Raw genomic sequence first — 14,223 nt, 5'->3', positions numbered from 1 at the left:
AGCAGAATTTCAAAATTTGTGAGTGATATGAAACAAGGAACATTGGGCACGATTTAACTAAATGGGAACAAAATCCCATAGCTAGTGCATTTAGCTGCATGTTTCCTGGTGCTCACAGCGTCAAGAGACACAAGGCTATAAAACGCGTCTTGGGTTTGATAAGAGGCCTCAATGGGAGCACACGGCCGAGACCGCACATAGCTCCGTTTTGAACACTTAAGGAGCTCCGCTCACCGGAACTCTTCAGTGCCGGCATCCCAATCTCTGAAGCCCCTGAAGCGACCCCCGAGCCCCTCAAGCCCCAATGCACTGTGAGAGGGTCCCTGGCTGCCCCTGAACCCAACACCTGCGCAGGGCACCGACAGCCCGCTCGCACCCCAGCCCGCAAAAATGTCAATCTGGCACCCTGGCAGTGCCATCTGGTAACCTATGAGGCGCTAGGCTGGCACCCCGATAATATTGTCAGTGCCAGAGTGCCCAGGTGGCACCACCCATGCCAGAGTACCATCCTGTCCAAACAGCATGCACCTGGGAGCTTCTAAACTCCTCGAGTGCCATTCCGTCGCCGTTTGTGATGTACCGAAAGGCGCTCGCCCAGGATGTTCAAGGCGAAGGAGATAGATCCCAGTGCCTCGGGCAACTCGGGAATCTTCACATTAAAGTGAAACTAGCTGTCTCGCTTTAATATGTCAATGTGCTAAAAAGTGATCTCGCGAGGCAGTGCGAGCCGGGTAGATCCCAAGAGCGAGGTCTCCCGGCTTCTATTGACAATGCTGCGCCATGTTGTAATTTCAAGAAAGAATTCGATATAGCTCTTGGGGCTAAAAGGATCAAGGGATATAGTGGGATGGCGGGATCATGATATTGAACTTGATGATCAGCCATGATCATAATGAATGGCAGAACAGGCTCAAAGGGCCGAATGGCCTCCTCCTGCTTCTATTTTCGACATCTCTATGTAAATACAGGCATGGATGGGCTTCTCACCTGAAGCCCTGTCCGTCCCACCATGAATCATAGAATTTACAGTGCAGAAGGAGGCCATTCAGCCCATCGAGTCTGCACCGGCCCTTGGAAAGAGCACCCTACCCAAGCCCACACCTCCACCCTAACCCCGTAATCCCAACTAACCTTTTTTGTATACTAAGGGCAATTTAGCATAGCCAATCCACCTAACCTGCACATCTTTGGACTGTGGGAGGAAACCGGAGCACCCGGAGGAAACCCACGCAGACACTGGGAGAAAGTGCAGACTGCGCACAGACAGTGACCCTCCACACAGACAGTGACCCAAGCCAGGAATTGAACCTGGGACCCTGGAGCTGTGAAGCAACGGTGCTAACTGCTGTGCTACCGTGCTGCCCAAAGTCGCATCTGGGTCAGGACGGGTGGGATCCTGAATGAAATTGCAACCCTGCAATTTATAAGCTCCCTCCCACTTCCAAACTCGCCGGTTTGGTGGGGCGGGGCAGTTGGTGGGGCTAAAATTCTGGCCATGGGGGAAAGCATTTGCATGCAACAAGTGGTTGGGATCTGGAATGCGCTGCCTGAGTGTGTGGTGGTCCTGGCTTCAATTGAGACATTCAGATGATAAATAGATGGTTACCTGAAAAGGAAGACTTCTGGAGTTACGGGTAAGGTGGGGAAGTGGGACCCTCTTTCGGAGAGGTAGCACAGACGTGATGGACCAAATGGCCTCCTGCGCAATCCTGAACGCAATTTTACATTGCATGGCCGCTTTTACAGTTGGCTGGAAGGCCAATTGTCCAGGTGGCCTTTACGTTTCAGCTGCAGCCTCAATCCAGGGCAGGATAAAATATCAGGACGGAAATAAAATTTATAAATTTGTCTGGGGACTGATGATTGTGTTTGAATGTGCAGCCTTGACGCTATTGGCACACCTTTTCCATCGCAATTTTGTATTTACAGCTGCCTGAGAAAGCTCCGCACCAGCTGTTTCCTTGAGGAAGGACATTAGAAGCGCCGACCGGTAGCCCCTTGTCTCCCTTTTCTTGGTGCCCGCCTCTTCCTGCGCTCTCCAGCACCACTGAATCTTCCCCAGAATACGGTTCACGCTGGCTGCCTTTTACCCCAAGGATCTTACTTATTAATGCTTCCCAGTGGTTTACGGCAGATTTTTCCTATAGCAGTCTTGTCCCGTCCACTTCAGCCAAATCACTTCTCAGTTGTGTCGAATTTGCCTTCACGCAGTTTGGCCAGCCGGCGTGAAATAGTGTTCCAGTGCTGACCGCAGCTTCAAACGCCATTTGCATCCACTTCTGGGCCCTCCAGGTTCCCGAGTCCGACGGACGAAAAATTCGGGCCCAGGTTTTTCTGATACCATCCTTGTAAATCTTCTCTGCATCCTCTCCAGTGTCTCTTACTTTGTATAATGTGGCAGCAAAAATTGCAGCCAGTTCTCTCAGTGTGGTCGAAACAAGGTGTGATACAGCTTCAGTGTAATTTCCCAACTTTTCAATTCTATCCCTCGAGCAGTAAAGCCGGTTTTGCTTTTGTTATGGCCTTCTAAGCTATGGTGCACGTCTTAATGACTGTTATAATTGTGCTCCGAGGTCCCTATGTCCATTCACCCCACCTAGACTGGTAACTGTCGAGTAATAATCTTCCGACCAAAATGTACAACCTCTCACTTACCTGTGTCGAACTTTATTTGTCAATTATTTGTCCATTTGGCAAGTTTTTAAATGTAATTTGTGCAGACATGCCTGTAGGAATAAGAGGGCAATAATAGGAGACTTCAACTATCCCAATATCAACAGCGTTTTAAACAATATAAGGGGCATTGAGTGTGAAAAGTACACGTACTGTGTCCAGGAATTTGTTTGAACAACAGGTGACAAGCCCAAAGAGAGCAGGTTCAATTCTGGATTTAGTCTCAGGAAATTACTATGGTGGGCGGGTGACATGGCGGCGTAGTGGTCAGCACTGTTGCCTACGAGCGCTGAGGACCCAGGTTCAATCCCGGCCCCGGGTCACTGTCCGTGTGGAGTTTGCACATTCTCCCCATGTCTGCGTGGATTTCACCCCCACAACCCAAAGATGTGCAGGGTAGGTGGATTGGCCACATTAAATTGCCGCTTAATTGGAAAAAAATCGTTGGGTACTCTAAATCATAAGAAAAAAGAAAATTACTGTGAGTGAGTGGGTGAAGTGACAGTGGGTGACTGTTATAACCTGCCTGCTTACCACTGGCTGGGGACTAATGGCTGTCCCACAATCCTTTGGGAGTATGAGCTTCCCAATGAGGGGGGGGGGGGGGGCGGAGAAATCATTAGCAGATTCCCTGCATAAATAAAGCTGGCCAGTTTGGAACCAGCTAGAGAGGAGTGAGCAGCAAGGGAGTTGTTGCTGCTGCTGTTGTGTATATATATATATATGTTATTGTAAATAAATGTTATTTCTTTCTATCCTTCAACTCGTGCTGGATTCTTCATGGCCCTCGCAAAACTGGCGATGAGGGTTAAAGTGGATAGCTGTCTACGCTGCTGAAGCCACCTCCCTGGAATTTTATTGGATACAGGTTGGAAGCTGTTTTTCTGTTACACCATGCATCTGTACGGACGTTTGGATGTTTTTGATGCTGCGCTGGAAAGCTGGAACCAGTACACACAACGGATGCGTTACTATTTCCGGGCAAACAACATCACTGAAAATGAGCGCCAGTTGGTCATTTTGCTCACCACCTGCGGCCCGCATACGTTTGGGGTGATTCGGAGACATACGTACCCAGCTGCGCCGGACACTAAGGCGTTTGATGAACTTGTGAACTTAGTGGGGCAACATTTTAACCCAACACCGTCCACAATAGTCCAGAGTTACTGGTTTAATACAGCTGAGAGGACCCCAGGAGAATCCATTGCAGAGTTTCTATCCAGGCTATGTAGGATTGCGGAGTACTGTGACTATGGTGAGACATTGTCAGAAATCTTACGCGACCGTTTGGTTTGGGTATTAACAATGCGGCCACCCAGAGAAAGTTGTTAGCTGAGCCAACATTGACTTTTCAACAGGCCATTCAAATAGTCTTGTCCCGAGAGAGCGCAGAACGGGGAGTGGAGGAGCTACAGGGAATGGAGGTGCACGCCTTGGGGCACAACCCTTCCATCCAAAAGCGTCTCCCCGCACTCCTGCGGTACCTTGGGCGAGGCGACGTCCCGATCGACGCCAGTGGCCATCAGAAGTTCCTCCCCAAAGGGAGCCTTCTCCAGAACCAATGGATGAGGATCCATGTCTGTGTCGGACTTGTGGGCGCCGACCCCGTCCCGGACGCCGGTCCTGGGGGCGCCAGAGGCGCGGCTTTCTGACAGAAACGGGCCAGCCCAGGGGCCGTACCTTCCATTTGGATGAACCTGCGGCGACTACTCCCAAGGATGTGGAGACGGAGGACGACTGCCTGCTGCTGCATTGTGTGGCAGCTCCCCGTGTGGCCCCCATTAAGGTGACAGTACGGGTCAATGGTCACCCGCCTCAGCTGGAGTTGGCCACTGGCGCACCGGTCGCCATGGTAGCCCAGAGGACATTCGACCGCATCAAGCAGGGTATACAGACCCTTACAATAACCAACACACAGGCCAGGTTGGCCACCAACATAGGGGAACCATTGGACATTGCAGGAACTACGATGACCCCTAATGTTTATGGATGGCAGGAGGGGCATTTTGCATTTATCATGGTACACGGCCATGGGCCCAGCCTGTTGGGCCGGGACTGGTTGCGCCATTTATGGCTTCAGTGGCAGCACATCCTCCAAATAAATTCTGGAGGGTTGACTTGGGTGCTGGGATGGTACCCAGATGTATTCCAGTCTGGTTTGGGGAAAATAAAAGGGGCCGTAGCCCATATCCAAGCCGAACCAGGAGCCACACCACGCTATTTGCGGGCGCGCCCGGTGCCTTGAGCCTTGCTCGAGAAGGTAGAAGGGGAGCTCACTCGTTTGGAGAGTTTGGGTATTATCAGGCCCATCCGTTTCGCTGACTGGGCAGCACCAATTGTACCTGTAATGAAGCCAGATGCCACAGCTCGCTTGTGCAGCGACTATAAATTTACAGTGAATACGGCTTCACGGCTCGACCGATATCCAATGCCTTGCATAGAGGATCTCTACACAGCTTGCAGGCGGACTCTCGTTCACAAAATTAGATATGAATCATGCCTACGTACAGTTGGAGCTGGACCCTGCCGCACGGCCACATGTAACTATCAATACACACCGGGGCCTGTATGAATATATACGGTTGCCCTTTGGGGTATCCTCTGCCTGCGCTATTTTCCAACAGGTCATGGAGGGCATCTTGAGAGGTTTACCGCATGTCGCTGTCTACTTAGATGATGTTTTGATTACAGGGACGTCGGCGCAGGAACATTTGGAGATGTCCTTAGACGCTTTTCAGAGGCTGGAGTCCGTTTACGTCGCACAAAGTGCGTCTTTCAGGCGAAGGAAGTAGTCTACCTGGGTTAACGGGTGGACCGTGAAGGTTTGCACTCCGTCGCAGAGAAGGTGCGCACAATTCTACAGGCTCCCGCCCCGGCTGACACTTCACTTCTTCGTTCTTTTCTCGGCCTTGTAAACTATTACGGGAAGTTCCTCCCCAATCTGGCAACTATGCTGGCTAAAACAATCTGGGTTGCTAACCCACTGATACTGGAAAGCCTTTGCTCATCACGTGTGATGCATCCCCGTATGGTATTGGGGCCTTCCTGTCCCACAAGATGGAGAACTGGGCCGAGCGGCCGATAGCTTTCGCCTCCCGCACATTGACTGCAGCGGAAAAGAAGGACGAGCAGATCGAGAAGGAGGGCCTGGCGGTGGTCTTTGCGGTGAAACACTTCCACCAGTATGTATGTGGGTGCCACTTCACTATCGTGGCTGATCATAAGCCTCTGCTGGGACTTTTCAGAGAGGATAAGCCAATACCGCCCATTGCTTCCGCACGGATCCAACGCTGGGCTTTGTTGCTCGCTGCCTATGAGTATTCTCTGGAGCACAGATAGTGAATGCCGACGCACTGAGCGATTGCCTTTATCGACCGGCCCCATGTCGACCCCCACGACCGGTGAGGTGGTTGCAGCCCTAAATTTTATGGACACCTTGCATGTCACGGCATCACCGATCCGTGAGTGGACCCAGATGGAGCCAGTCCTGTCAAAGATTCGGCACATAGCCCTGTATGGTGGGCAGCATAGACAGCTCCCAGGTGAGTTGCGGGCATTTTCCTCCAAGCTGTCAGAATTTCGCTTGGAAGACGGTATCCTCTTGTGGGGGATGAGTGTGATTGTCCCAGAAAAAGGACAGGAGCTGATACTAAGGGACTTGCACAATGGGCATCCAGGTGTGGCCAAAATGAAAATGTTGGCCCCGAGTTATGTCTGGTGATTGCCAGGAGCATCAGAAGCTTCCGCCGGCCGCGCCCCTACATCACTGGGAATGGCCAGGGCGGCCTTAGCCATGCTTGCATGCGGATTTCGCCGGCCCTTTTCAAGAATCGATGTTCCTTCTGTTAATCGATGCTCAGTCTAAATGGTTAGAGGTGCATAAGATGGTAGGTACAACGTCCTGCACAACAATCGAGAAGATGCGTTTGTCATTCAGTACGCATGGCCTCCCCTAGGTGCTGGTCACGGACAAAGGCACTCTGTTCACAAGTGAGGAGTTTGCAAGGTTCATGAAGATGAACGGCATATGCCATATCCGCACCGCTCTATACTACCCGGCTTCCAATGGGTTGGCGGAGCGCACAGTGCAGACATTCAAGCGAGGCCTAAAGAAGCAGTCTTCCGGGTCTATGGACACGAGACTGGCTCGTTTTTTTGTTTTCATACAGGACCACTCCACATGCGGTGACTGGGGTAGCTCCCACGGAACTCCTAATGGGCCCGGGGCTTCGCACCCGCCTTCGCATGGTTTTCCCGGATATGGCCGCAAAAGTACGCCGCACTCCAGAAAGGCAGGGACATGTTTTTTTGCAGCATCGGCTGATTCGGCAGTTTGTGCCTGGTGACCCAGTGTTCAAAATTTTGCTGGTGGTGCCTAGTGGGTCCCTGGCGTTACCTTTCGCTGAACGGACCCTATCTCTTACCAGGTGCAAGCCCAGGGTCATCTCCAGCGCAAACATGTAGACCACGTTCGGTCCAGAAGACCATCTCTTCCAAAGATTCCCCGCCCCCTTGCTCATTTCTGCAGCCACAGAGACCAGACACAGTGGAAAGTATTCCTCACAATCTTCTTCTGGTGCCGCACTCAAAGCTTGCACAGGTCATCACAGAACCACGTGGAGATACTGACGCCGAGATGAAGGAGGCAGCGGACTCCAACTCTGAGATGGAGACACAGGACGCCTCAGAGGGGGAGCACTCAGGCCCATGGGCTGTGGATGTACAGCCATTTCGCCGTTCATCACGGAAGCGCCGTTCTCCGTCTCGTTACACGCCACCTGATCCAGCACCTCGTACAAATGGCACAGCAAAACAAGTCCGACGGCCTCCTTCGCCAGGGTTTTTGGTGGATTCCTTGGACTGTGGGGGGTAGGGATGTTATAACCTGCCTGCTTACCATTGGCTGGGGACTAAGGCAATCCCACAATCCTTTGGGAGTATGAGCTTCCCCAATGAGGGGGAGGAGAAACCATTAGCAGATTTCCTGCATAAATAAAGCTGGCCAGTTTGGAACCAGCTAGAGAGGAGTGAGCAGCAAGGGATTTGTTGCTGCTGCTGCTGTTGTGTATGTGTGTGTGTATATATAAATATATATATTATTGTAAATAAATGTTATTTCTTTCTATCCTTCAACTCATGCTGGATTCTTTGTGGCCCTCACAAAAGTTACCAAATCAGGATAATGTCCACAATTCAGTTAGATTTAGTATTATTTATGGAAAAGGACGGAGATAAATCAGAAGTGCAAGTTTTAAACTAGGTGAAGGCAAATTTTACAAAACTGAGAAGTGATTTGGCTGAGGTGGCTCGGCAAGACTGCTAAAGGATAAATCGCTGGTAAACCAGTGGGAAGCATTAATAGGTGAGATCCTGAGGGTATATGCCCTCCAAAAAATAAGACCTGCCAAATCTAGACCCCCATGGCTGTCCAGAGAAATACAGGGGACGATTAAACAGAAAAAAAAGCTTATGATAGTCATAAACTCAACACTGCAGATAGCCTAGAGGAGTATAGAAAGTACAGCGATCAAGTAAAAAAGTAAATCAATGTTAGAGCATGAAGAAATATTAGCAAGCAAGAATAAGGAAAATCCAAAGATGTTTTACCAGTTTTTAAAGAGCAAAAAGATAAAGGATGCTTCAGGAAAAAGTGGGACCAATCAGAGATGAAGAAGGATATGGGAAGATGCAGAGGATATGGGAAGATTTTAAACCATCTTTTTGTTTTCCTGTTCATAAAGGAAAGGGATTATGTTGATGTAGTAGTCCAAGGGCAGTGTGAAATATTGGATAAAATAATGAGTAAGTGTTAAAGGAGTTGCAATCCTAGAAACTGGATAAGTCGCCAGGCCCGGATGGATTGTTTTCTAAGATGTTGAAGAAGGTCAGGGTAGGAAATGGCAGATGCTCTGAGGATTATTTTCCAATCTTTTTTTAAAAAAAAAAATAATAATTTAGAGTACCCAATTAATTTTTTCCAATTAAGGGGCAATTTAGTGTGGCCAATCCACCTACCCTGCACATCTTTGTGTTGAGAGGACAAAACCTACGTAAACATGGGGAGAATGTGCAAACTCCACACGGATAGTGACCTAGAGCCGGAGCGAACCTGGGACCTCAGCGCCGTGAGGCAGCAATGCTAACCACTGCACCACCATGCTGCCCTATTTTCCAATCTTAACTAGACACAGGGGAGGTGCCGGAGGACTGGAGGAATACAAATGTGGTTCCATTGTTTAAAAACGGTACAAAGTAAATGCCAAACATTTGTAGGCTGGTTAGTCTTAACTCTCTGGTGGGCAAGGTATTGGAGTCAATCCTGAGGGGTCAGATAAACTGTCACATAGAAAGGCATGGACTAGTCTGGGATAGTCAGCATGGCTTTGTGAAGGGAAGGTCATGCCTTACAAATTTAATTGAAATCATTGAGGAAGTGACAAGGAGGATCAATGTAGCTGCACGAAAGAGAAAATGCTGGGAAATCTCAGCAGGTGTGGCAACATCTGTAGAGAGGGAAAAGAGCTAGCGTTTCGAGTTCGATGACTTTTTGTCAAAGCGAACAGTCACAGAATGTGGGGAATATTTATACTGTGGAGTGAGATTGAAAGATGAGTCATAGCCACAGAAACCCAGGGAAACGGGGTGCTAATAGCCACCGAAACCAATGGAAAAGAGTGCGAATGGCAGTCCCCAGAGAGAACAAAAGGTGTGAGAGGCCAAATAGCAGAGAAACTAACATCAGAGGCTAAACTGTGACAGATGGAGATGTGGGGGAGGGGAAGGGGTAAGGAAAGGTGGATAAGGTTGGGAGGGGGGAGTTTATATATATATTAATAAAGACAAGAAAGAAAGAAATGGTAAGAGATATTTGAAATGAAATGGGATGAAAACAAATGGGTTTAGGTGGGATGGAGCTAATGATCTGAAGTTGGTCAATGTAGTGGCAGACTCATCAAAAAAGTAAAAGCCCATAAGATAAGGGTAATGTGGCAAATTGGATACGAAGTTGGCTTAGTAACAGAAAACAAAGGGTAATAGTCAATAGCTGCCCTTGCCGAATGGATAGCTGTTTCAAATGGTGTTCCACAGGCTTCACTGCTGTTTATTTTATATATTAATGATTGGGGGGCATGATTGGGAAATTTGCAGATGACACAATAATTGGTCAGTGGATGGTGTAGAGGATAGCTGCAAGCTCTAAAATGATATAGATGGGTTGGTGGAGTGCGTAGGAAAGTGGCAAATGGAGCACAACTCTTAAAAGTGTGAGGTCGAATAGTGAAAGGGAATCTACAATAAATGTATATATACTGAAAGGGGTAGTTGAAATGAGAGTGCTTAGCATTACTGCCTCACAGCGCCAGACACCCAGGTTCGATTCCCACCTTGGGTGACTGTTTGTGTGGAGTTTGTCTCTGTGGAGTTTGTATGTTCTCCCCGTGTCTGCGTGGGTTTTCTCCAGGTGCTCCGGTTGCCTGCCACAGTCCAAAGATGTTAGGTTAGTGGTGCTAATTAGTGTCCAAAGGTTAGGTGGGGTTACATGTATACGGTGGGGGCGTGAGCCTAGATGGGGTGCTCTTTCGGAGGTTCAGTGCCGACGCGATGGGCTGAATGGCCTCCTTCTGCACGTCAGGGATTCTATGATTCTATTCTATGATCTTGGTGTGCAAGTGCACAGGTCCCTAAAGATAGCAGTACAGTAGATAAGGTTGTAAAGAAGGTATGTGGAATGCTCTGCTCCATTGGCAGAGCTATAGTAGGGATATAATGATGGAATTGTATAAGGCACTGGTGAGGCCACAATTGGAGTATTGTGTGCAGTTCTGGTCACCACATTAAGGAAGGAGGGTAATTGCTCTGGGGAGAGTGCAGAGAACATTGACGAGAATGTTGTCGGGGCTGGAGAATTGTAGCCACGAGAAGAGATTGGAGAGGTCAGGTTTGTTTTCCTTGGAACAGAGAAGGCTGGCGGGTGACATGATTGAGGTGAAGAAAATTGTGGGGTGCAGAGATAGAGTAGACAGGAGGAACATGTTTCCCTTGGCAGAGAGTTCAAAAAACAGGGATCATAGATTCAAGCGAAGTGGCAGAAGGATTAGAGGGGACATGAGGAAAATCTTTTTTACATCGAGGGTGGTGGGTGTCTGGAGTTCGCTGCCTGAGTTGATTGTGGAGGCAGAGACCCTAAACTCTTTTAAAAAGCGCCTGGATCTGCACTTTAAAGTGATGTAAGCTGCAGGGTTATGAGCCATGTGCAGGAAGATGGGACTAGAAAGGGCACCTGAGAGTCTTTGGGTCGGCATGGACAAGATGGGCTGACTGGCCCCCTTCTGTGCTGTAATTTCCATAGCTTAACCTTCTCGTTAACTATCTCCTCCCAATTTGGTGTCATTTGAAAATGTCAAAATTATTGGCGGGATTCTGCCGGGTTCTCCCAGCCACATGCTTCTTGGCAGCGGGAGGCAGCGCGCCGTTCGCTGGATTCTCTGACCCGTTGCTGTGTTAATGGGCGTTTCCATTGAAGGCCCACGCCGCCGCCAGGAGTTATCTGCTGGCCGGACTAGACAATCACGTTGCCAGTGAACGGCCCGAGAATTCCGCCCTGTTTTGGATTCCAAAATCCAAATCGTTCGTGTAAATTGCAAACAGCGGTGGTCCCAGCACTGATCCTCCTAGAAGACCACTTCCCACTTTCTGCCAGTCAATTACCTCCCTTTTACTCACGTTCTCTGCTTTCTACGTTGAAGCCAAGTAGCAATGCACATTCTGCTGCTTATCTATTCATCTATTATCGTAACCTAATGAAGGCCTTTTGAAAATGAGATCAATTGTTTTATTAATTCTTCCATAGGATGTGGGCATAGCTGGCGAGGCCAGAATTTTTAATGCCTTGAGTAGGTAGTGGTGGGAGCCGCTTTCTTGGACCGCTGCGATCCAACTGGTGCACGTTCACCTACAGTGCTGTTAGGGAAGGAAATCCAGGATTTTGCCTCAGTGACAGTGCAGGAACAGCAATATATTTCCAAGTCAGTCAGGATGAGAGGGGAATTTCCAGGTGGTGGTGTTCACCTGCGTCTGCTCCCTTTGTCCCTCTAAGTGGTAGACATCATGGTTTTGAAGGATCCTGAATGAGTTCCTGCAATGCATCTTGTAAATAGTACACTGCTGCCACTGTGCATCGGTGGATGGTGTGCCAATCAAGTGGGTTGCTTTGTCCTGAATGGTGTCAAGCTTCCAGCCAAGTGGAGAGTATTCCATCATAATCATGAATTGTGCCTTCAAAATGCTGGACAGGCTTTAGTGACTCGGGGTGGTGAGTTACTTGCTCTTGTGGCCTCCCTTTGTAGCCACAGTATTGATATGGTTAGTGCGGTTCACCTTCTGATCAATAATAAGCCTAGGATAGCAGATGATCTGGCGATGGTAATGCCATTGAATGTCAAGGGGAGATAGCTGCATCCTCTCTCATTGGAGATGGTTACTGCCTGACACTTGTGCAGTACAAATCTTACTTGCCAACTGTCAACCCGCCTGAATACTGTCCATGGCTTGCTGCTTCTGGGCACAAACCGCTTCTGCATCTGAGGAGTAGTGAATGGTGCTGAACATTGTACAACCATCAGTGGACATCCCCACTTTTGACCTTTTGATGGAGGGCAGGCAGGTCATTTATGAAGCGGCTGAAGATGGTTAGGCCTGGGACACTACCCGGAAGAACTCCTGGAATAATGTCCTGGAACTTAGATGATTGTGCTGCACAGTGCCAGAGTGGTTAGCACTGCGGCCTCAAAGCAGCAGGGACCCAGGTTCAATTCTGGCTTTGGTGGACTGTCTATGTGGAGTCCTTCATGGCAGAGAGCTCAACAATACAGCTGCTTTGGCTGACTTCAGCAGCAACACACTGAAAAACGAAACCAAAAAGATAGGCACACCCAAGCTTTTCTCAAAGTGAAACTAAAAAACAGAACCAGAGCTCAGCTCCACCCACACTCTGACATCACTGCAGAAACATGAGCAGCCAAACATTTTTTCAAGGTACCTTTCTTAAACACCCATTTCTTAAAGGTACTCTCACATGACAGGGTGCCTGGAACTCGCTGCCGGATGAGGTGGTGGAAGCCCGTACAATAGAGACGTTTAAGGGACGTCTTGACAAATACATGAATAGGATGGGACTAGAGGGATACGGACCCCGAAAGTGTAGAAGGTTTTAGTTTAGATGGGCAACATGTTCAGCACAGGCTTGGAGGACCAAAGGGCCTGTTCCTGTGCTGTACCTTTCTTTGTTCTTTGTTCAAAGGATGTAAGAGTAGAAGAAGGTCATTCGGCTCATCAGGTCTGCTTGACCATTCAATGAAAGCTTAACTCATAGCGTCCATACATTTCAAATGTTTACAATTTTATTCATCCATTATTGATACCATGTGAGTGTGGCTCAGTTTTTCGAGTGTTTCTAAGCAACCAATTGGGCTGAAAATTAACAGAATGTAAAGAGACAAATTGAAATCAGGAAATTTATAATTGAAACAAAATGTAGCTTTCAAAATTTGAGGATCAAGGACAGACCTGTTGTATTTGGTCCTTTATACCTTACAAAGGAATCCACGAAACATTTGTCCAAACCAGAAGCTTTTATTGCGTCGTATGTGGTAAGATAGCAATCTGATACAGAGCACGTTATTATGGAGTCTGCTTATTACTCCTCTGGAATCTGCACCTAGCACCGACCAGTCGCTTGTATGTCTTATGACCCTCTCAATCTTCTTCTCAAGATGGCCGGATGTGTGTCTCCTTATATGGGAGTTCCTGGTCACATGACCTTGTGACCAAGAGACCGCTTGGTGTGTTTGCACCGCCACCTGTTGGTTGGAGGTCGCACACCGCCCATAGGCATATCACCACAAGACCCAGCATAAACATTAAGCCTTGAAATAAAAGTGAATCAATTGTATCTAAAGGAAAGCACCCTTTCGAGTTTACATGGCAGCAAATGTATCAATATCATAAAAACATGAATTCATTGTTAACCTTAAGATTGGTAAATCAACTGTCAGCAAGCCGTTTAGCATCATTGCTGAAATCTGTAAACCTTTCAGGAACAATTGGAAGCAGTTAAGAGGAAGTTTACTAGATTGAGACCTGGAATGAGCGGGTTGTGTTATGAGGAAAGGTTGGACAGACTGAACTTATTTCTACTGGAGTTTAGAAGAGTGAGGGGTGATTTGATTGAAATCAATAAGATCATGAACGGCCTTGACAGGGTGGATGTGGAAAGGATGTTTCCTCTTGTGGGTGAGTCCAGAACTAGGTGGCACTGGTTTAAAATTAGGGGTCGCCTTTGTCAGACAGAGATGAGGAGAAATGTCTTCTCTCAGAGGGTTGTGCGACATTGGAACGCTCTGCCTCAGAAGGTTCTGGAAGCCGAGTAATTGACAATTTTGAAGGCAGAGACAGATAGATTCTTGTTAGGCAATCAAAGGTTATTATTGGGGGGTAGATGGGGAACTTGAAACACCAACCGATCAACCATGATTATATCGAATGCCACAG

The 14,223-nt window shown here is 48.3% G+C and overlaps 1 protein-coding gene across 3 annotated transcripts in view; it reads left to right on the top strand.

Annotated features, from left to right (window-relative positions):
- Positions 1-14,223, top strand: part of LOC140390398 (N-acetyllactosaminide alpha-1,3-galactosyltransferase-like) — a 52,066-nt gene that overhangs the window by 33,416 nt on the left and 4,427 nt on the right. The window lies entirely within an intron of this gene.

Source organism: Scyliorhinus torazame, chromosome 14 (assembly GCF_047496885.1).
Source record: "Scyliorhinus torazame isolate Kashiwa2021f chromosome 14, sScyTor2.1, whole genome shotgun sequence".
Classification (NCBI taxonomy): Eukaryota; Metazoa; Chordata; class Chondrichthyes; order Carcharhiniformes; family Scyliorhinidae; genus Scyliorhinus; species Scyliorhinus torazame.
The sequence above is the reverse complement of the archived record's forward strand: the minus strand, read 5'-3'. Positions and strand labels throughout refer to the sequence as shown.